The sequence below is a fragment of the Cryptomeria japonica genome, chromosome 1 (genome assembly GCF_030272615.1).
Source record: "Cryptomeria japonica chromosome 1, Sugi_1.0, whole genome shotgun sequence".
Lineage (NCBI taxonomy): Eukaryota > Viridiplantae > Streptophyta > Pinopsida > Cupressales > Cupressaceae > Cryptomeria > Cryptomeria japonica.
In genome coordinates, this window is record NC_081405.1 from 519,986,813 (window position 1) to 520,009,152 (window position 22,340).

The window sequence follows — 22,340 nt, forward strand, 5'->3', positions numbered from 1 at the left end:
TCAGAGCTTTACAGCTTGAGGCAGAGTTAACTTCCTTGGTACCTGATTCGTTTCCTTCTATTGAGGACTTTCTGATGAAGTTCAAACAACAAAGATCTATCTTGCAGGGTTGTGGTAAGACTAAGACTGATACAGAGTGCATTTTCCTGATCCTCTCCAAGCTTCGGAGTCCATTTCAGATCTTCTCTTTGACCTTCTATTCCACCATGGATGCCTTGGGTGCTCGACATGTCATGCCTTCTTTTGAGGTCTTTTGTGATCGTCTGACTCATGAGCAAGCTAAGCTTAAGCAGTTGGATTCACTTTCAGGTTCACAGAACCAAGCATTGGTAGCCTAGTCCTCCAAAGGAAAACAGGAGCAGAAACCGAAGCCTAAGAAAGATTTAGAGGCTAGTGAGAATCCCTCCAAGCCACCACCTAAGTTTGAATCAAAACCACAGTCCAATTCTAAACAGGGCAAATCTTCAAAGTCTGGTGAGTCTTCCTCCAAGACTAAGAAGAAATCTGGTGATCCTTGCAGTTTTTGTGGCAAGGAAGGACATCCTGTTTCTAGGTGTTGGAAATGTTTAGAGGCTTTGGAGGAAGCCATGCAGCAGCATAATATCAGTGCACCTTAGCCTCCTTCACAACCCACAGGGAAAGGTCATGCTCTTTCTGCACGAGCATTGTCCTCCGCATCCACTTGGATTCTAGATTCTGGTGCCTCTCACCATATGACACACACAGAGGATTTGGTCACCGCTCTCGCCCCTACAGGCACTAGACATATTGCAGTTGGTGACTCAGCACAACTTTCTGTTCAGGGTTCCGGTACTGTTTTATTGGATGGTGGTTGTCTTCAGGATGTGCTTTTGGTTCCTGACATTTCGACAAACCTTCTATCCATTTATCAGATTTGCCACTCTGGCTCTGGTAAGACAGTTGAGTTCTCACCTCATGATGTGGTTATTCGAGATCTTCATGATCCTGACTTGGTTGTGGCTACTGGGAGTGTGGATTTTGCATCTCACTTATATAGTTTTGATGGCTTTGAGAGTTCAGACACTATTGGTTACTCTCTTATAGCACATGCAGATTCAGTGAGCCGGCTTTGGCATGAGCGTTTTGGCCATGTCAATTACAGATATCTACAGCAGATGAGTACACAGGCACTTGTGATTGGGCTTCCACAGATTTCTTGTACAGATGGTGTATGTCGTGGTTGTGTCCTTGGCAAACATCATCGAGATCCTTTTCCTAAGGGTCGAGCCTCTCATGCCAGGGCAGCCCTAGAGTTGGTACATAGTGATCTTATGTCCTTTCTGACTCCTTCCTTTTCAGGGGCCCGTTATGTACTCACTTTTATTGATGACTTCTCCAGACGTACATGGGTGTACTTTCTTAAGTACAAGTCTGATGTCTTTGACTCATTCAGGATTTTTAAGACATTTGTGGAGAAGCAATCTGGACTTTCTATCAGGCGGATATGCACAGATAATGGGGGGGAGTATGTAAATCAGGCTTTCAGAGATTTTTGCACTGAGCATGGTTTACAGCATTAGTTTACAGTTCCTTACACCCCTCAGCAGAATGGTGTTGCTGAGAGAAAGAACAGAACCTTACGAGAGATGGCAAATTGTATGATACAGTCTCGAGCTATGAGTTCTTCATTTTGGGCTGAGGCAGTCAATTGTGCCAATTATATTCAGAATCGGATGCCTCATAAGGCATTGCGACATATGACTCCTGAGGAGGCTTGGACCCATGTCAAGCCTGATGTTTCTACATTCTGAGTTTTTGGTAGTGAGGCTTGGGCATTTATTCCAGATGCTCAGCGGAACGCCATGGAGAGGAAGAGCAAACCACTCATATTTGTTGGCTACTGTGAGGATGTTAAGGCATACAGGTTGTTTGATCCTGATTCCAGAGAGGTCTTGTTTCGGCGGGATGTCCAGTTTGATGAGTGCTATCCTCAGATGGATTCTCCATCACCAGCTTCTCCCTCATTGCCTACTCCTCCCTCTTCATATCTTGAGGATTACTTATCTCTTGAGGATGATGTAGAGGATGATCCACCATCTCCACCACCACCAGTTGCTCCGTCTTTGCCGAAGTGGGCCCGTGATACTGTTGATGCAGCTGGTTCTTTGGCAGGTGATCCTTCAGATACTCGTCGCACTCGTGCTCAGACATCTGGTTCTAGTCTTTTGAGTCATGCCCTTTCAGATGATCCTCAAAAGTTTTCAGAGGTGACAGGACACCTTGAGTGGGATAGGGCCATGGATGAGGAGTATTCTTCTTTGATGAAGAATCATACTTGGGATCTTTGTCCTCTTCCTAAGGGAAGAAATTTGGTTCGGTGCAAGTGGGTGTATCGTACCAAGTATGCTGCAGATGGTTCTATTGATAAGTATAAGGCCCATCTTGTTGCGAAGGGGTTTTCTCAGGTAGAGGGTATTGACTACTCTGAGACCTTTGCTCCTGTCGCCAAGATGAGTTCTATACGCCTGGTACTTTCACTTGCAGCTTCACAGGGATGGATAGTGTTTCAGATGGATGTGAAGAGTGCCTTCTTGCATGGAGACCTACATGAGGAGATCTATATGGAACAGCCTTAGGGTTTTGTGCAGGACACTTCTTTGGTTTGCAGACTTCGACGTCCATTGTATGGTCTCAAACAAGCCCCTCGGGCTTGGTATGAGAAGATGGACTCTTTTTTGCTTTCCTCTCACTTCACACGCTATCATTCCGATCACATAGTGTATATTCAGCGTCAGGAGGGTGATCTTTTGATTCTTGTGCTATATGTAGATGATCTCATCATTACAGGTAGCTCATCCTCCATAATTCAGAGTGTTCAGAGAGCTTTGATGGAGCAGTTTGAGATGACAGATCTTGGTCTCTTGCACTTCTTTCTGGGTCTATAGGTTATTCAGTCTTCGGATGGGATTTCCATATTTCAGGAGAAGTATGCTCTTGATATGCTTCACCGATTTGGCATTCTTGATTGCAAGTCTGCCCCCACTCCATTTCAGTCAGGTGTTGTTTTGTCTTCCACTTGCTCTACTCCTTCAGTAGACCCCACTTTATACAGGGAGTTGGTTGGCAGACTGTTGTACCTGACACATTCTCGTCCTGATCTTTCCTTTGCGGTTGGCCTTATCTCTCGGTTCTCCCATGATCCTCATGAGAGCCATTGGCAAGCAGCCAAACGTATTTTGAGGTACATTCGGGGCACCACACATTATGGCATTCACTACACTTCAGGATCCCCTCACATCATTGGCTTCACTGACTTCGATTGGGTTGGTGATGTCAATGATAGAAAGTCTACTTCTGGCTTCGTTTTTTGCCTTGGTTCTGGTCCTATTACATGGTCTTACAAGAAGCAGTCTGCTATTGCATTATCATCTACAGAGGCTGAGTACCGTGCAGCAGTGTTAGCCAGTCAGGAGGTTTTATGGCTTCGGCAGTCGATGACAGAGTTTGGGTTTCCTCCAGATTGTCCCACTACTCTTTGGTGCGACAATCAGAGTGCCATTCATATTTCTCGCAACCCAGTGGAGCATCAGTAGACAAAGCACATTGAAATCCACATGCACTTCATCAGGCAGTTGATTTAGGATGGTTCTCTCATCTTGGAGTACATACCTATAGAGGAGCAGGTTGCAGACATCTTCACTAAACCTTTGGCATCTCCGCGCTATATTCAGTTGCGCTGCATGCTTGGGGTGAAGGAAGTTGTCCTTGGGGGGTCTCAATGAGGCCTTCCTTCCTTCATGTTTTCTTTTCAGCATGTTTCTGTATCTCTTTTTGGAAGGAGTTTTTTCCCACTGGGTTTTCTCCTTTACTCCGCTTTAGAGAGATTTTCTTGTATTAGGGTACCTGATCAGGCCTTGTTGCCGGGACCCTCTTTTGCATTGTAGTTCCTTTGTTTTCTTCTGCATTGTTTGTAGCTGCATTGTAGCTCATCTTAAGGGGGGGTGTTAGAGTAAAGTAATTAATTAACTTTACTCTCCTCTTAAGATTTCTCTTTATGCATACATTAGTCATTTAATAATTAATATTTAATTATTAAATGCACACACCTTAGGGTTAGGTTTTCCTTTTGGTGTTGATCTCCTTTATAAGGATTGATCTTTTGTATTATTCATTCTCTTGATTCATTTTTTCTCTGATAATAAATCTTTCTCTTTGTCAGAGGCAAAACCCTTGTATTCGTTCTCTCTCTTTCTCTATGACAGGTTTCTTGCATGCAGGTTTCTTTGGGTTCTGTGGATTTGTATTTCTCAAATCCTACAGTAAGTGCATGTATGAGAGTTATGGCAAATTTCATAGGTTATCATCATTTACTGAGTGCATTTATAATAAAAGACTATTATATTGGTCTAGTTTGGTGAGATGTCTTATGAAAACTATACGAGCATCTATAAGTGGCTATTTTGAGTAGCATGCATGATTCCTATCAAAGTAATATTGTAATATTTATCTTATAATGGTCATTAAAGTTGTTTGGTTAGTTTTAAGTAACTTTTTATTCTATAAATCAGTAGTTAGTATTTATAATTTTTGTTTTCTCTTTAGTTCTCGATCATTTCCATTATGAAAAGATTTGCAATTTCTTATATGAGTATTCCTCTCCTTTGTTTCTATGAAAATTAAATATTATTTCATGGTATCATAGCATAGGTTTTATTTGGCAATTTAAAAAAAAAAAATTGTGGTCATTACTTGGAAATTTTGAGAAGTTTTTTGCCCCATTTTTTTAAAAACAAAATTGTGGGTTACGTCTATAGAATCAAGGTTTCCTGATTAACAATTTTTTTGATCAATTTTCAAATAAAATTGAGGGTTTCTATAATTTGAAGGTTTCATATATTGAAAATCTCAGGATTGATTTAAACATCAAGGGTTTTGTTCTTGTGGAAATTTGTGTTGTTTTTTCCTCTCAAATTCACAAGTATTATTTTCCTAAAAAATCGTGATTCTACAAAAATATCGGGAATTGAGGATTTTTGGTACTATTATCTTTCATGCGAGGATTTTTGGTCCTTTCTAGTGGGATGAAAGGGTCTTTTTTGAGTTTTTTTTGCATGTTTCTGCTTGCGGTGAGATTCATCTGCAAATTGTGGTTTTCTATCAGTTTTTCACACGATTTGGAGTATTTTTTAGCAATGGATCTAAGGTTTTTTTTATGACTACTGCAAATCGGGACTTGGGTTGTTTTGCATGATTTTTAAAAAAATCGTGGGTTCCTAAGGTTTTTTATTTCTGAATGCCATGACCTTTTTTCGTATGAGAAATTTCTAGAATTTATGCCTATAATTTTTTGATGATTTTTAAATAAAATTGTGGATCTTTTTTTATTGCATCCGGATAGGTTTTTTTCTACAACTCATGTTCTTTTGACAAAGTGAGTTTTTGCATAATGTTTTTACAAAATCATGGATGTTGTTTTTCTCCAAAGCAGTGAACGATATTTGACCTAGTTTTTGACATTTTTTTCACAAAATCGTGTTTTGTGTGTCAAGAGTTTCTAGGGAGCACATAAGTATTTTGAAAATTTTCTATTTTTTTATTAGACCTGGGTTTTCTTTAGCAAATATTTTTGCACGATTTTGTTTGTGGGTTTCTGGTTTTTTTTCCAATCTTTCATCAACAAAAATCAATTTAGAAGTTGATTTTTTATCTTATTTTTCATGTCTCTAGATAGAGGGAGGGATGGCTTCATTACCCAACATCATGTTAGAAGACACTTATAGGCTGAATGACAAGAATTACAGTACTTGGAAATAGCAAATGCTCACCATTTTTTAGTACTCGTGCCTAGATCAGATTATTCTAGGTAATTTTACTCATTTTATAGTGGCAGAAAAAGATCAAGACAAGTTTGATGAGTGTAATCATGATGTAGTTATGTTGCACAAGTTATCAGTCATCGATGAGATGCTTCCAAAAGTGTCGTCTGGCAAGACTATTGCACAAACTTGGACTCACTTGAAGGATTTGCACGAACTATCAACTAAAAGCAGAGCTTTCTTCCTTAAAAACATGTTCTTGATTATGATGGATGATAAGATGTCTAAGTAGGATCATTTAATGAAGATCAAAGACATTCATGATCAACTGGAGGCCATTGGTCACAAGATGGAAGACGAGGATATGGTGGTTATTATGCTAAAATTATTACAATTATCATATGGGCACTTCATTGAAACTCTCAACATTACTTCCACCAATGTTTACCTAAATTTTGATGAATTATGGAACAAACTCTTGTAGCAAGATAGGTGGAAGAAACAGTTTGGTGGCAGCACAAAGATAGCTAGTGTGGAATAGGTTTTTACGGCTAAGGATAAAAGTGAAGGCAAGTTGAATCTAAAATCTATCACATGGTCATATGAAGAAGTTTTACAAAAAGCAATTGGCAAATAAAAAGTCGAACCAATGAGGGTCTCAATAATATGCTCATATCACAGAGCATTCAGAGGAGAAGGGGTCAACCTTTTATGTATACATAGACAAAAGATCAACAAATCATGACAATTCTTTTGCATGGTAGTTAGTAGAATGACCATTAAGGGAGGGTATTAAAGTGATATTATATTATTTATCTTATAATGGTCATTTAATTTATTTAGTTAATTTTTAGTAACATTCTATTATGTAAGTCAATTAGTTAGTATTTAGAATCTTTCTATTTTGTCTTTAGTTCTCGATTGTTTCCGTTATAAAAAGATCTTATGTAATTGCTTATATAAGGAGTATTCCTCTCTTTTGTTTATATAAAAATCAATTATTATTTGAATTCCAAGATGGTGGGTTGTATGGATTTTTACCATGGTATTTTGGAATCTTTTTGTGGCCCATGGCAATGTTCTATACTAGTATCTTGGGCCTCCATAAGTCTATATATTTGGGGCTTAAGATTGAGACATTATGGGAGTTCATTTGTGTACATAGGTGTTGTTGGATTAAAGTTTGAAGAGGATAAGAAAGGAAAGATTGTATGTAATCTGTGTTTCATGAAGATAATGCAAGCATTGGCCTCTCTTCTTGGTGGAGTTTTCTCCCAAAAGGATTTCTCCACGTAAATCCTATGTTGTGAGATATTATTCATGTGTTGTTGATATATAATTCACTTCTATCTTAGGGTGAATTAATTTTACTTTCCTTGATGTTTTATAATCATCTAAGATATATATATTAAGCATGTTAAAGTGGTAGTTTTTGACATCACAAAGAAGATGAATATTTCAATGATTTTTTGTATTAAATCAACTTAATTTTCATATTTGCATAGTCACATATTTTCATTGGGTAAGCATTGAACCTTATCAATATTTTTATCATACAAAAATTCCAACAATTTACAACAATTCAACAATATATGGTATCAGATCTTCAAGGGTATCCATGGTTTGCATGTGTTTGCATGTGCATGTACTTGCATGAACTTGCATGTTATTTGCATTTGCTTACATGTAAATTATTCATGGTGTTTTGGTTCTGGATATTCCTCCATTTTGATTTCTTTGCCTAACAAGCTTGTGGGAATCGGTTAGAAGGAATTGTGAATTGTTGTTGATTTGTGGATTGTAGTGGATGTTCTATGTGTTAACATTATTTTGCATATTTGTTAGATTGGAAGCCATGGCACCTCAAATTAATATTGTCAATGGGATCTATGTTGGGCTCTTGAACCTCATGGAGGATCTTGTGTTTTATGGAGTTGATCATGGGTTCACTTCTTGCATAGTAGTGATTTGACACTCTGGTTTGGCAATTTTTACTCTCATCTTGCATGGTGGTTATGTTCCTTTTCCATGTGGTCATGTATAGTGAAAAGGTGTACATATTGGTTGTGTGTTTTTAGCCTTGTAGTCACATGTGAAAGCACCTACTATTTGGACTACATTATGGAGTTCTTATGTTGGGTTCATGGTTTCACCCCTTGGTTACATGAAAGCATTAGTTCCATGTGAGTTGTGGAGTTAATTATTTGATGACTTGAATGCTCCTAGACAACTTGATAGGTTTACAGTTTTTCTTGTTTCTAAAAATTGTAGGTATGTATATCTATGTTTATTCCATTGTTCAGATAGCATATTTGATGTGAATGTTTGGATGTTAAAGTGAATTGTAGATTTACAATGGTGATTTTGCAGGTTTTACATGTTAACTAAAATATGTGGTATGTAGACTTGTGGTAAGATTGTATTTAGGATGTTCTAGATGAAGACAATTACAGGTTTGCATGGTTGCTTGGAGGGCTCTTATTGATCTATGATTGCTCCTAAATAGGTTTGTTTGGAAAATTATATCTAGCATTGGTTTTGGTGTTTGAGTCTTGGAAATCCACATATTATGTCGAATCATCTCTATTTTGCATGTTGTTGATGTGGACTTTATTTGGTAGGCCTTATTCATGGTCAACATTACTACATTGATATGTCAATTGCAATGAGAAAATGATTTTTTTGGAGTACCTAATATAGTTGTTCATTTGAATCTTAGTAGTAGATAATGGTGCATGAGTAGTTTTTTTCACTTTCAATGGAGTTTTCATAATGATATTGGTCATGATGTTGTGTATAAATTGATATCTTTTAGCAGGAACTTTATGTAGTTACATTATATGTTTTATCTTCTTTCTTTCAAGATTTTGGTTCTAAGTTGGTGTTACAATGTATAGTAAGCCATGGATAATCTTTGATTAGGTGGATGGTATTTTGTAATGGTTGTTGGTGTCATGTGAAGCTATTGGATTTTACTTTTAATATGGAAATGAGAGTGACATTTTTGGTTCTATTGATAAAGGACGTGAAGTATTATATCTTCTTGGTTTGGAGATTGTGGTTTGACTCTTTTTTTGGGATCTCTTGGTGTTGAGTTCTTTGATCATGTTGGGGCCATGAAGGATCTTTATTTAGGAGATGGCTATCACGATTCTTGAAGAGATTGGTATCAAAGTTTAGTGGGAGCTCATGACACTGATGTTGGATTCACCATAGGATGGTGGATCATCTTCTTCAATGTTTGTTGGTTTAATGGACAAACTCTTAGATTTTGTTTCATATACAGTGAGGGTTCTTTGGCATATTGAGTTTCAATGATAGGAGATTATTATCTTCATATGTTTAGAGATGTTTTTTGGTTTAGAGTATGGTTTGTATTATGTCATGTTGTACTCTTATTTCCAGACTAGAGTGTTGGCATGATGCAGATTCTCTTGAGACCATGATACGTTCTTTAGAGCATATGATCTTCCTTTAAGGAAATCATAGCTCATGATGTCATGATATGCTTTATGTTTCTACAATTGGAACTTTGGTACTGGTCTTGTTGTTTCTCTTTAGTTTTAAGTTCCAATCATTTGTTTGGAGTTTCATGTTTTGGTAGGATTGCATTTGAAGTTGGCATGGAATTATTGGTGGATGCTCATGGATAATAAAGAGACTTGGGTGAGACTATGAGATCTCATGTGTTTTGGGATCATTTTTTGAGATGGTTACTATTTGATGAGTATTTCAATAGAAAGACCAAGGAGCATACACTTGGTTATGGATGTGAATCCATTATAGATTTAAAGAGAAGATTGCCCTTTATTATAAGCTTTTAATGCTTGGTGTTGTGTCCATAGGAAAATCTCAAATCCTACTCTTGGTCTTCTCAGCAAGTGAATGATTTGAGAGGTCTTGTTCATCTCTTCTCATATGAGTTAAGTCTTGAATATAGATATTATGAGGACTTGTTCAGAAAAAGATGCACAATTTATTGATTTTTGTTGTTATCCTTGTTGATCTTGATATATGGATTTAGTTCCGAGGACATATTTGGAGAGGTACAAAAAAAGGCTTGTGGCTTTGGGTATATTCCCTATGTTGTGGGAATGATTGGTTTGTTTGATAAACCTTTGTGAGAGGTTTACATCTATTACTACCATGTTGTCATTGTCATTTGAACGTTAGATGTTGATACACTTTTAGTTTGGGAATGGTGAAGATGATCTTACCTTACACAACTTGGTACATGTTAGTGTGGAAAAAAGATATGGTTTGATTTGCAAATTCTCTCTTTGTTCTTGTTCTTCTTTATAGATTACTAAAGAACTTGGGAGAGCTATGGAGACTAGTGGTGAGAGAGGTATTGCAACAAATCTATTTGCACGATGTGCATATTATTGTATTAACACTATTTGAAAAAGGGACTAGCCGCATCCTCTATGTGAAGTACTATAGATAGACTTGATATGCTTTGATCTATTTTTAGATTTGTCATTACTCAAGAAGTGGGAGTTTCTAGATATGTCTTGTTATCCTCTCTGCTATCTTGGTTTTTTTATTACTAATGTGATGATGAGTTTTCATGTTTCATTGGATTTGTATCTACGAGCTATGTAGTATATGGATTAGCTACCCATTTACAATGCTAATATCTTAAGGAGGGCATACATATTCTACTTAATTTTACATTCTTACCATAACTATTATTTGGCCATGGTGGCACCTATCTCATTTTCAACCGCAATTGTGCATGCCTACTTCTCATCTATTGTAATGATTATCTATTTGTCGGTCATCGTAACAATTATCTATTTTTCCCTTTGTGGTGCTTATCAAAATCAATCTTATTTGTAGTGACTTTCCTCTATATATAGCATTGAGATTGGTCATACCTAGTATCTATTTATCGCTATTAGTAGTGGCCCTCTTCCATAGTGGAGTTAGTTCTACTGAGCATCTTATTCAGTAGTAGATTCCCTTCATACCGAGCTTGGTGCTACTAATCTTTGATCACCTAGTATAACACAAATTTCTAGACTATGATCTATCTTTTTAATTCAATGGTGGATTTCCTTTGCAGTGAGGTTGGTGCTACTTGTTTGCGTGAAATGTGGAATCTGCATCTGCAACACAAACACTCAATAGATCATTACATGCATGATTAGTTGATCAAAATCAATAAATTTAAAACCATGACAAATTCTCCTATTGCCTCCTAAAAGATGCGAGTATAGATATGCTCTTAGATTTGTCTAAGCAATACCAGTAACTTGACTACACCAAGACATAGGATTTAATCTATATTAATGCAAACTAGATGAATGCAAGATTAACAAAATAAGATAGATTAATCCAAAATGATATGAGATACATGATTGTATGCATGATTAATCCAAGATGCTAATTATACTAGATAATTGAGATAAAATTGCCTATAGTAATGATGCTAAAACTATGAATGCAAGGGATCTTTATTACTCCAAAATGAGGGGCATTTATAATAATTCCAAGGCCAAAGCTGAGGTGGCAGGAATCGACGGTCCAAATTTGATCTAAAAATATCAAGGGTTAAGATTGAATAAGTTGGAAAAGAGGTTGGAGGAAGGGACACTTGTCATATTTGTGGTGACAAGTGTCAAGGAACCTTTCTCATGAGAGGGCAAGTGTCCAAGGGAGGAGACATGTGGCAAAATTTCCATGTGTCTCAAGGGGGGAATATCCAACCCATAAGATGTTAGGATGTGCAAGATAGGACAAGGTTAGTTAAACCCAGAATAAGATAGAATGGGTTAGGTTAGAGGGTGGTTAGGCTAGGTGGTTAGAATTTAGGAGCCATGTGCTCATATTTGAATTTAGAAATTCAAATATTAGGAAAAGATAATTAATTTCAACAAATCATGATTTGATTTGTTTTAACTAATTATGAGATTAGAAGAGTGAATTTAAAATGGAGCGGAGGATTAAATTATTTAGATTAATTAATAAAAAATTATTGAAATGAACTTAATGAATAAATCCTTAGATTTATTTATAAGTAGACTGAATGGGGAAATTAATCAAATTATTTGTGAATTCAATTAACTATCTTCAAACCATTTTTAGGTGTATACATTTTGCCCCTCTTTGAAGCAATGTGTGATGATGCGTTGGTTCAAAGAAAAATCTCGATTCGATGCGGATATGATTTAGATATGATGCATGCCCCATACGCTGATTGATAAATTATGATGCGAGGATGCCCCTTCGGGAGCTCAATTGAGAGAATTGATGATTGAATGGTTTGGATTTGGGCGAAATTGATTTCCCGATAAAATTTACTTGATTCCTGCAACTTTGGTTGATGAAAGTGTCAGTTCTCTGATTACTTTGATGTTTTGCTTGAATTGATGATTGATAGCATTTGATTGACTTCATAATCGATGAGGGTCAATGATATAAACTCAAGATTTGATGATCTGATAGGATGGGTTTGATTGACTTCATGATTGATGAGCGTCAATGATGTAAACTCAAGATTGAAAATACTAGACACGTGACCTCATCATGAATGAGAATCACTGATGGGTGCTCAAAGAGATTGATGGAAATATCTAGTGAGCGGATAGGATAGAAAATTAAATGATCAAAGAGATTGATTGGGTAAAGATCTCACATTTTGTTGATATCTCGTTGCAGGAAGATTTAGATGTGTTGATGTTGGTGCATTCGGGGGAGTAGCGTGAGATTCATTTAGGCTGACAATATCTGGAGAAAATTTTGGTCATTGTCCTAGTGGACATTGATATGAGAGATTGATCATTGATCTGATTTTGTATAAAACATTGATGAGACATTAATTATTCCTGCTATATTTTGACATTTTTGTGATATCATTGTACATTGGACATCGATTCTTTTTTGATGATATGATATGCAGTCGATCCTATTTGCCTTATATGGTCTATGAGATTATGGATGCATTCTACTTGCTATATGATTATGGAACCTAGATGATGGATGCATGCCTCTTATATGATGATGCAATATGATACTATATGAACTATGTGAATATGTATGGTGATGCATGTGCAATGAAATGTTTCCTATTTGTATGATGCTTCTCTGACTTTTCTCATGCATGTTGATATGAGATGGATGCAACACAACGCAATAATGATGTCTTTGGACATGATTGATATTTATGAATGAATGAAAGATTGAATGATCTATATGGATGATGGATCTAGGCGAATGGCATCTTATTATGAAATGCTGACATGTGATGAAATGAACTAACTTACCATGTTGAATGAATGAATTGATTAATTTTGTTAATGTCCAATATACTCAATCACGTAATAAGAGAGATGCCACCATTTGAAGCATTTGGCCTTGGAAAAAGATTAGCTTTTGTGATCCCATGCAAAATAAAATGCAAGCTACCCTAAATGCAAATGAGATGCAACACTGCAATTGAACCAATCGCTTGGTCATTGCTTTTTGTCACAATTGAGTTTTTAAAATGTGGGAAGTGAGTGCAAACATCGATGGTATAATTGAACCAAGATGACCTGAGTGTTGCTTGCGTAAAACGAGCAGTATTAACCATTTCTATATGCAAATCCAAAATGTCTTCAATGATACTCTGATGATCATGTCATGAGACAAATTCACACATATTAACGATTAATTTATAGATAGTAGACAAGAAAATATCATGTTCCATCCTTGTTTCTCTAGTCAGAGACATCCTTCAGTCACTTAGAAATCATGATAGCGAAAATCAAGATAAAATAGTTGAACCATTATTATCAAAGTGCTAAAATAATTAGTCAAAAGATATCATCCATTGATATGCGCTTGTCATGTTTGGACTGGCAATGGGTAGTTTGATGGTTGATAATTCGATCTTGTGCTCAATGTTGGATGTGTCTCAGGTTTCATTTGACAAGTGTGCCCTAACTGTTGTTCTACTTGTTTGATTAAGCCCAAGGAATTTTTTCCCCTAGCTGGGTTCAAGATTTTGCCTCCAGTCTAGAAACAAACTTTATTATGGTATATAGAATGATCCAAACCATGATGAGAAATCACCAACGAAGCCTGCACATGTACAAAAGCTTTATTATGGATATGAACAACGTTGATGAAAATGAATGCAAGAAGAAGGATGCATGAACTAATAGATGGAAGAGATAGTTGACAGATAGCGCATGTTGCCAGGTTTGCACCATCTGTTTTTATTGCATGTTTTCCCATATTTTTTTGATTTTTTACTGTTTTCGTTGTTTTTGTATTTTTTGCTTTTTCACTTTTTTGGGATTTTTCTGCTTTTACTTTTTTTTTTTTGATTTTTCTGTTTTTAGACATAAAAAAATTTCAAATGCATGCTATTGATGGGTTCGTTGAGTTGATCCCCGTTTGGCATTGATAGATGATAGGCTCCTGACCCAAATGTTGTTGTGACAACAAATGAACCCAACTAGTTTGGTTCAAACTTCCCTTTCTTTTCTCGATCTGACTGGTTGCGTGGATTTTCCTTTAGCACTAGTTCTCCAACTTGAAAGGCTCTTGGTTTAACCTTGTGATTATAACTATGGCACATTCTTTGTTGATATACCTTTAAATGATCAAAGACATTTTGTCCTCATTCATGGATCAATTCTAGCTCTTGCAGTCTAGATACTCATTGTTGTTCATCTGGGATAAGTCCTTTTAATGGTACTCGTAGAGAAGGTATCTCTACTTCTATTGGTTGTATTGCTTCTGATCCATAGACAAGAGAGAAAGGTTTGGCTCCTGTTGGTGTGTGGATACTAGTATAGTAGGCCCATAGAGAAAGGTTCAATTGAATATGCCAATCTCTGCTAGCATCATTCATTGTCTTTTTGAGGATTTTCAAAATTATTTTGTTTGATGCTTCTTCTTGTCCATTCCCTTATGGATAGTAGGGTGTGGAGAATCTATGTTAGATCTTAAATTTCTCACAAAGCTCTTGTACATCCTGGTTCTTGAGCGGTCGCCCATTATCAGTGATAATGGTCATGGGTATGTCGTAGCGACATATGATATAGTTTAAGATAAATGCAACAATTTGTTTTCCTATGATATTTGTGAGAGGTACCACGTCAATCCATTTTGTAAAATATTTTGTAGCTGCAAGGATGAATTTGTGACCATTGGATGAAGGAGGATTTATCTTTCTTACTAGATCAAGACCCCATTGGGAGAAAGGCCAAGAGGTTGCCAAAGCGTGAAGCTCTTGTGTGGGTGCATGAATTAAATTACCATGGATCTGACATTGTTTGCATGTTTTAGCTATCGGAAAAGAATCTCATTCCATAGTTGGCCAATAATGGCCCAAGCGTATGAGTTTTTTTCGAAAGGGTAAGACCACTTGAATGAGTGCCACAAATGTTGTTATGGACTTCATTTAAGGCCTTCTCAGATTATTCTTGCTCAAGACACATTAAGAGAGTACCGTCCATACCTCATTTAAAAAGGGTATCCGTGACAAGAGTATAATGGGAAGATTGGCAAATGAAATTTCTCTTTTGGATCTTTGACAAGTCGGGAGGGAGGGTGTTATCTTTCAGGTATGTATAAATTTGGCCATAGTGGGAGGAATCATGCCCAACAAGGTGACAAATAATTTGGGAATTAGGACAGTTATGGGCAGGGTAAAACAACTCATCCACTAGGAATTCGTAACGCTCTTGATTTTCTTGTGTCTGAAGCAGAGAAGCAAGTGTTGCCATGGCATCTGCTACTTTGTTGTCATTTCTCATAATCTTCTCAAAAGTGATTTCTACAAAATACTTCTTGAAATCATCTACCATCTTTTTATAAGGCATTAGTTTGTCATCCTTTGTTTGATAATCGTCATTAATTCGATTGATGATGAGCCGAGAGTCTCCAAAAACCTGTAATTGTCTGATGTTCCATTCTATGGCCATCTTGATTCCTATGACCAAAGCTTCATATTCTTCTATATTGTTGGTGCATGGAAAAATCAATTTATATGCCTTTGGAATTGTGTGACCTTGCGGTGTGATGAATAAAATGCATGCTCCCGATCCATGTTGGGTATATGAACTATCAAAGTACAACTGCCATGTCTGTTTTGTGACTGTGAGTATATCAACATCTTGAAAATCAATAAGGGATGATCATCTTGAAGTGGTGCTTCGGCTAGCTGGTCTACAATAACTTGTCCCTTGATAGCTTTTCGGTCCACATATTCAATATCAAATTCGCTCAGGATCATGACCCATTTTTCTAATCTTCCTATTAATGTCACCTTACTGAGAAAATACTGTAATGGATCTATTTTAGAAATCAGTTTGACGGAGTGCGAGAGTAGATAGTGTCGCAACTTTTGGGAAGTGAATACTACTGCTAAGCATGCTTTTTCTGTTGGTGAATAATTGAGCTCATATCCCACTAATGTTTTGTTGATGTAGTAAATAGCTCATTCATTTCCTTCATTATCATGTTGTGCGAGAAAAACTCCTAATGATACTCATGTGGCTGATACATATAGTAACAAAGGCTTTCCTTGAATTGGTGACATTAGAACTGGTGGTTGCATGAGAAATTCCTTGATTTTGTTGAATGCTTCTTCACATTGATTGTGCCATTTGAAATGAAAATTCTTGTGAAATAGATGTGTAAATGGTTGACACTTATCTGCTAACTTAGCAACAAATATTCTAATTGACTACAATCTTCCTTGAAGTGATATGAGTTGACTGATATTCTTGGGAGATGTCATTTCCATGATTTCTTTGACTTTAGCCGGATCTACTTCTATACCTCTAGCTGAAATAATGTATCCCAATAGCTTACCTGAAGTGACACCAAAGGCACATTTCTTAGGATTGAGCCTTAGCTTGTATTGTTCTAACTGGTCAAAGATCTTTTCCAGTATTTCTAGATGTTCTTCTCTATTGTATGATTTTGCCAATATGTCATCTACATAGTCTTCCATGAATGTATGCATCATGTCATGGAATATTGTTGTCATGGCTCTCTGATAAGTATCACCTGCATTCTTTAGTCCAAATGACATGAAGTTCCAGCAAAAATTACACCGTGGACATATGAAAGTTGTATTTTCTTGATCTTCTAGAGCTATTTTAATCTGATTATATCCTAAGAAATCATCCATTAGAAAAAACACTGAATGTCCAACAGTTAAATAGACAATGATGTCAATATTAGGCAAAGGAAAGTCAACATTTGGACATGCATTATTGAGATCTCTGAAGTCTGTGCATACTCTGATACTTTTATCCAGTTTAGAAATAGGAACTATGTTTGATACCCATTGAGGATATGCTACAAGTCTGATGAATCCTACATCCAGTAATTTCTTCAGTTTTGCTTTGACAAGGAGAGCTATATGAGGATGCGTCTTTCTCAATTTATGTTTTACTAGTTTAGCTCCTGGAATGACATTTTAGGTGATGCATTATAAGATCTGGATCCAACCCTTGAATGTCTGTATATGACTAGGCGAAATTGATTTGTTGTCTTTTGAAAAATTCTAGATATTTCTACTTTTATTGTTCTGATAGAGAGGTTGTTGGATGTAGAACCTTTGGTTTATCTGTTGTGTCAATGTTGACTTCCTCTGTTGGTTCAATCAGTATAGATGATCTCTCTTGATAATATTCAGGTAAGGTGTCAAATCTCCCATCTTCTGGCTCCTCAAGGAGGTTTTCACCGTTAGATGCGTCCTTTGTTTTTACTTTTCTTTGGTCTAGTCTTGCCAATAATTAGTTTTCAGCATTAGACCTAATATTTTTTTCTTTATTTTTGCTTTTGCGATTGGGAGGTTTGGTACCCACTTGACTAGAAGATGCATTGGCGAAACCCCTGGTGGAAGTTGTTGTAGGCTCAATTGCATTGAGGTATAAGGCTATAGCGTGGTCATTAGGAAAGGTATCAATTTCACTATGTCCTTCATTATCCTAGTCAATAAGTTCAGGATGTATTAAAGGTAAGGGATCTTCAGGTTGAGATGTTTCAAAGGCATTAAGGGTCATGATAGAAATTTTAAAGTCTTCAATGTATATTTCAATGTCTAGGATGATACTCTTGTCAGAATGACCTCTCACAAGTAGTTCTCAATCACCCTCGATTAAATCAAAGTTAGTCGAATGTGATTCTAATTCAAGTGATCTAGTTCCTAACATTTGTCCTACATACACATGAACTACATTGACATCCACATCTTCTTCATAGCAGGTTTCTTCAGCTGAATGTTCAAAATGATAGGAATCCCATTCCCATTCATTGGAATTTGTCTCACTGGCAACTTGCAATCTGCAGATTTGTTCATATAATTGTTGGTTTGTATCTTTTGTTTTCCTTGCTATCTCTTTTCTTCTCTCATATTCAGCTTCCTCTGGGTTGATATTTAGTTATGTTAGTCTTGCTATTAGTTCTCCTTGCTTTATACCATCTTCTTGTCTATTTTGATTGGGAGTTGCATCTTCTTGGGAAGTGCCTTTATTTTGTGATCTTATGTTTGCTTGTTCTTGTTGTTTGGCAGAGGCTTCTTCTCTTTCAGTTGCAAGTTTCTCTTGTCTTTTGTCATGTTCATCTTTTTGTTTCCTAGAATATGTTTCTTCTTGTGGAGTAACTTGTCCATACCCTAAGCCTGATTTGTTTATAGCCTATTGAGTATGAGGTTGTATGGGTTTCAAGATACGTTCTTTTCTTTTTCCTACAGGACCTATTCCAGTGTATCCCATTTTTTGAAGAATGTTAAATCCTTTTCCAAATTTTTTTGTGGGTATTCTGACACTATTGATGTTTTGTTGAACTTATTCATCTTTATATAGCCATTATAGCACATCTTTGTCCTATGTTTCCTCAGATAATGTCCCAACACTAACAAATGCTCCATCAAATATTGGAAGAGGTTTTACAACTGGTTGTTGTTTTGAGTTTGATGGTTTACCATAAGATTTAGGAGAAAGTGGTAATTGTGACAGTGAATATTCTCCATTCCCTCGATCCCTTAGTTGTATCTATTTTTCAAAACTTGACAAGATTAAGGAAAATGACTTTTCCTTGGATTGTGTGCTTGAAGTCGTTGCCTCTCTATTATGCAGAACAATGACCTCTTGTGCTGGTTTCAAATTATTACAATATTGGAATGGATTCGAGTCTGCTAAAATTGTGGTTTCTTGCCCATTGTACGGAAACTTCAGGCACTGGTGATAAGTTCAAGGAATAGCTTGTATCTAATGAATCCATGGTCTTCCCAAAAGTGTGTTGTATGATAAATCCAGGTCTAGGACTTGGCATGTTGTATCTTTCTGCAAGGGTCCTACTCTGATGGGTAATATGACAATTTCTTTGGAGGAACATTCTTCTTCATCATATGCTTTGATTGTGATCTTTTTATGGGGATCAACTGCATCTTCAAAACAACCTAAAGCACGAACAAGAATTAATGAAAAAATATTCAAGCCAACTCCTCCATCTATTAGGGCACGTTTAATACACATTTTATGAATAAGGATTTCAATATGTAATGGAGCATTATGGGGATGTTGTAAAGACATGTCATCTTCTTCTGCTGTGAATGATAAGCAATGAGGAGATTTGAGGTGTCCTACCATGGTTTGGAATTGATCTACATCAAGATATTTGGATATCACCGTATCTACTAGCGCTCTTTCTAAGATTTCTTAATGCATGGGTGAAAGTTTTAAAAGTTCTAAAATTGATATTTGCGTGGGAGTTTTCTGTAATTGACCCACTAGACTATATTGTTTTGAAGTGGATGATGTGTCAATTGTAGGACCCGATAAAATAACTTTGGATTTTATTTTCGTGATAGCATGAGTGGGTTCTTGTTGTTGCTTCTCTTTGACCACAATCACATTAACCACATTATCATAAGTATGAGCATAGCTCACTTTTAGTTTACCCTTGCCATTATGTGTTGTTGATGATTCACCCTTCTCATAATTAGGAAGTGGATTTTTGAAAGTTGTGTGTGATTCGTTTGTCTTATGTCCATCCACAGTTATGACGCCATTGTCACTCAAATCTTGGATGACATGTTTTAACCGTAGACAATCATCTATTTGGTGTCCTTTGTTTTGATGGAACTTGCAATAATGGTTGTCATTCCACCAAGCAGGTTTTACCTTGGGTTCAAATTTTCTTGCTTCTGGAAAGGTAATCAATTTGTTTGCAAGAAGTGTCTTTAAGGTTGACCCAAGTGGTTCACCAATGTTACTAAATTTCCTACGAAAGAAATTGTTAAAAGATGATTTTTGTTGATTATTATTTTGTCGAACTATTGTTGTGTGATTTGATAGATTGAAAACCGGTTGTTTTGGTTTCACATTATTATTATCCACTATCCCATCATTGACGATGTTTCAATTTCTATTCAAAAATTTGGGTTTATCATTGTTGGTATTGTTGTTGGGAGGAGGATTAACTCCTTTGTATATATTCAACTCTCACTTCTTTACCATAGCTTCCTCTATCCTGATTCCATTATCAATCATCTTTTCGAAACTTGAATGACATTTCATTTTTAGGTTATAACTCATTTGTGCATTTAGATTGTCAACGAATATGTCCATCTTTTCATATTCCGACACCGTACGAGCATATCATGCAGCTAATCATCTCTATCTCTATAGAAATGTCATGAAAGGTTCTCCACTATTTTGTTTGGTGTTACACAAGTCTATCATTGTGACCTCATGTTGTATGTTGAAGAGTATTGTGAAACAAACTTGTCCACCAATTCTGAGAATGATCTAATTCTGGGTGGAAGTTTCGAGAACCATTCCATAGCTTGTCCACTTAAGCTCTTTGGAAATAAGCTCATTAAGTATGTGTCTTCATGTGTGAACGCCATGCTCATCGTGCAAAATTCTCTTATATGATCTTGGGGATCAGAGCTTCCATTATATTTGTCATATCTAGGAGTTTCACAATTTATAGGTGTAGTCACACAAATCTATCCAACTTAATTAAATAAATATTTGATATTTATTTGATTAAAAATCCACTAGCCATCAATTAATTAAATTAATATTTAATTAATTCATCTTCAAACATTCTCCTATTAATTAAACAAATTATTCAATTTATTTTAATTCATTCATTAAATCAAATTCCAATCAATTAAATAAATAAAATCTATTTATTTAATTAAATCCCCTTTTCCTCTTTTAAATAAATTAAATAAAACATTTATTTAAATCATTATCCCCCCCCCCACTTGCAGTTTCCTACAAATGCAACTTGCACACATTTATTGAAATAAATGAATTTTTATTTTTAATAAATCCTATTTTCCCTCACCCATCAAATCCAATTTCAAAATCTAATCCCCTTCTAGATTCTTCTAACCCCTTCCTAATTAGCCTAATCCATCCCCTAATTATTGTCACATTCCTAAGCAAAATGGAGTCACTTCTCAAAGACTCCAAAGTCTTTGAAAAGCATTTAATGCTTTGTGTGTTCAACAAATTAACCCCCAAAGTCTTCCAAGACCACTAATGGCTCTTACATGACCATTTATGGCTCTTACATAACCATTTATGGTTATTTCAAACTTGTCTCCCCAAACATTTATTGTTTTGACCATATTCATCCATTTCACATTTGCACAAGAGTTTATCCATTGGATAAAAACTTTTATTCTTTGAATAAAGAGTTTATTCATTCAACCAACCTTGACTTTAGCTCCCAAGGTCATATCAAACATTTAATGCTTATTCCCTCCCCTCTCAACCTATCTCACATTGACACTTGTCATCCTGGGATTGGGTTGAAAGCCCTCACATGGATTTGAAATCATTCAATCCTGACCCTTGTTGAGATTACTCAATCTCAACCATCCATTGCTCCATTTTCTCTATAAATAGAGCCCATTTCTTCATAATTCAGATCCTGAAAACTTGTATGCATTTAACTTATAGGCATTTTAAGAGAGCATTTTAGCATAATTAACTAATATCTTGTCATTTTGGATAAAATCAATCATTTTAGTATCAATAGCTTAATATTAGCTTCTTTATTAACATTTAGATCAATATTTCAATCTCAATCCTCCATAAGCATCCATTGTGCAAAAAGCTGCTGAGAGCTACACTATTTTGGAACTTGGAGAGGAGAGGAACAAGGGAGAAGGAGCTAAGAGCATGCTAAGAGGCATTTGGAGATGCCTCATTATCTTTGTTTCATTAGTTAGAGATATTAGCATGATTTTAGTGTCTCTCTTGATATGCCTGTTTAGATTAGTTTTTGATTAAATAACACTAACGGTTTCTTGTGTGTTTTGTGTTGTTTCTCTTAGACTAACCTTGTCCATTTTGCAGGGCATCATTTGGTGAACCCGACGTGAATCGAAACACCAAAAATATCATTTTTTTAGCAAAACTAACATGTCTGAATGTTGAAAGTGTCACACAGGTTGTGCTTTGGCGCTATTAAACACGTTCTAGTGCTATTGACATTTATGTTTTTAGCGCTATTGTTCTTACAATAGCGCTATTGTCCAAATTTCAGCGCTTTTGGACTTGTTTTGGCGCGTTTGTCATTATTTTGGCG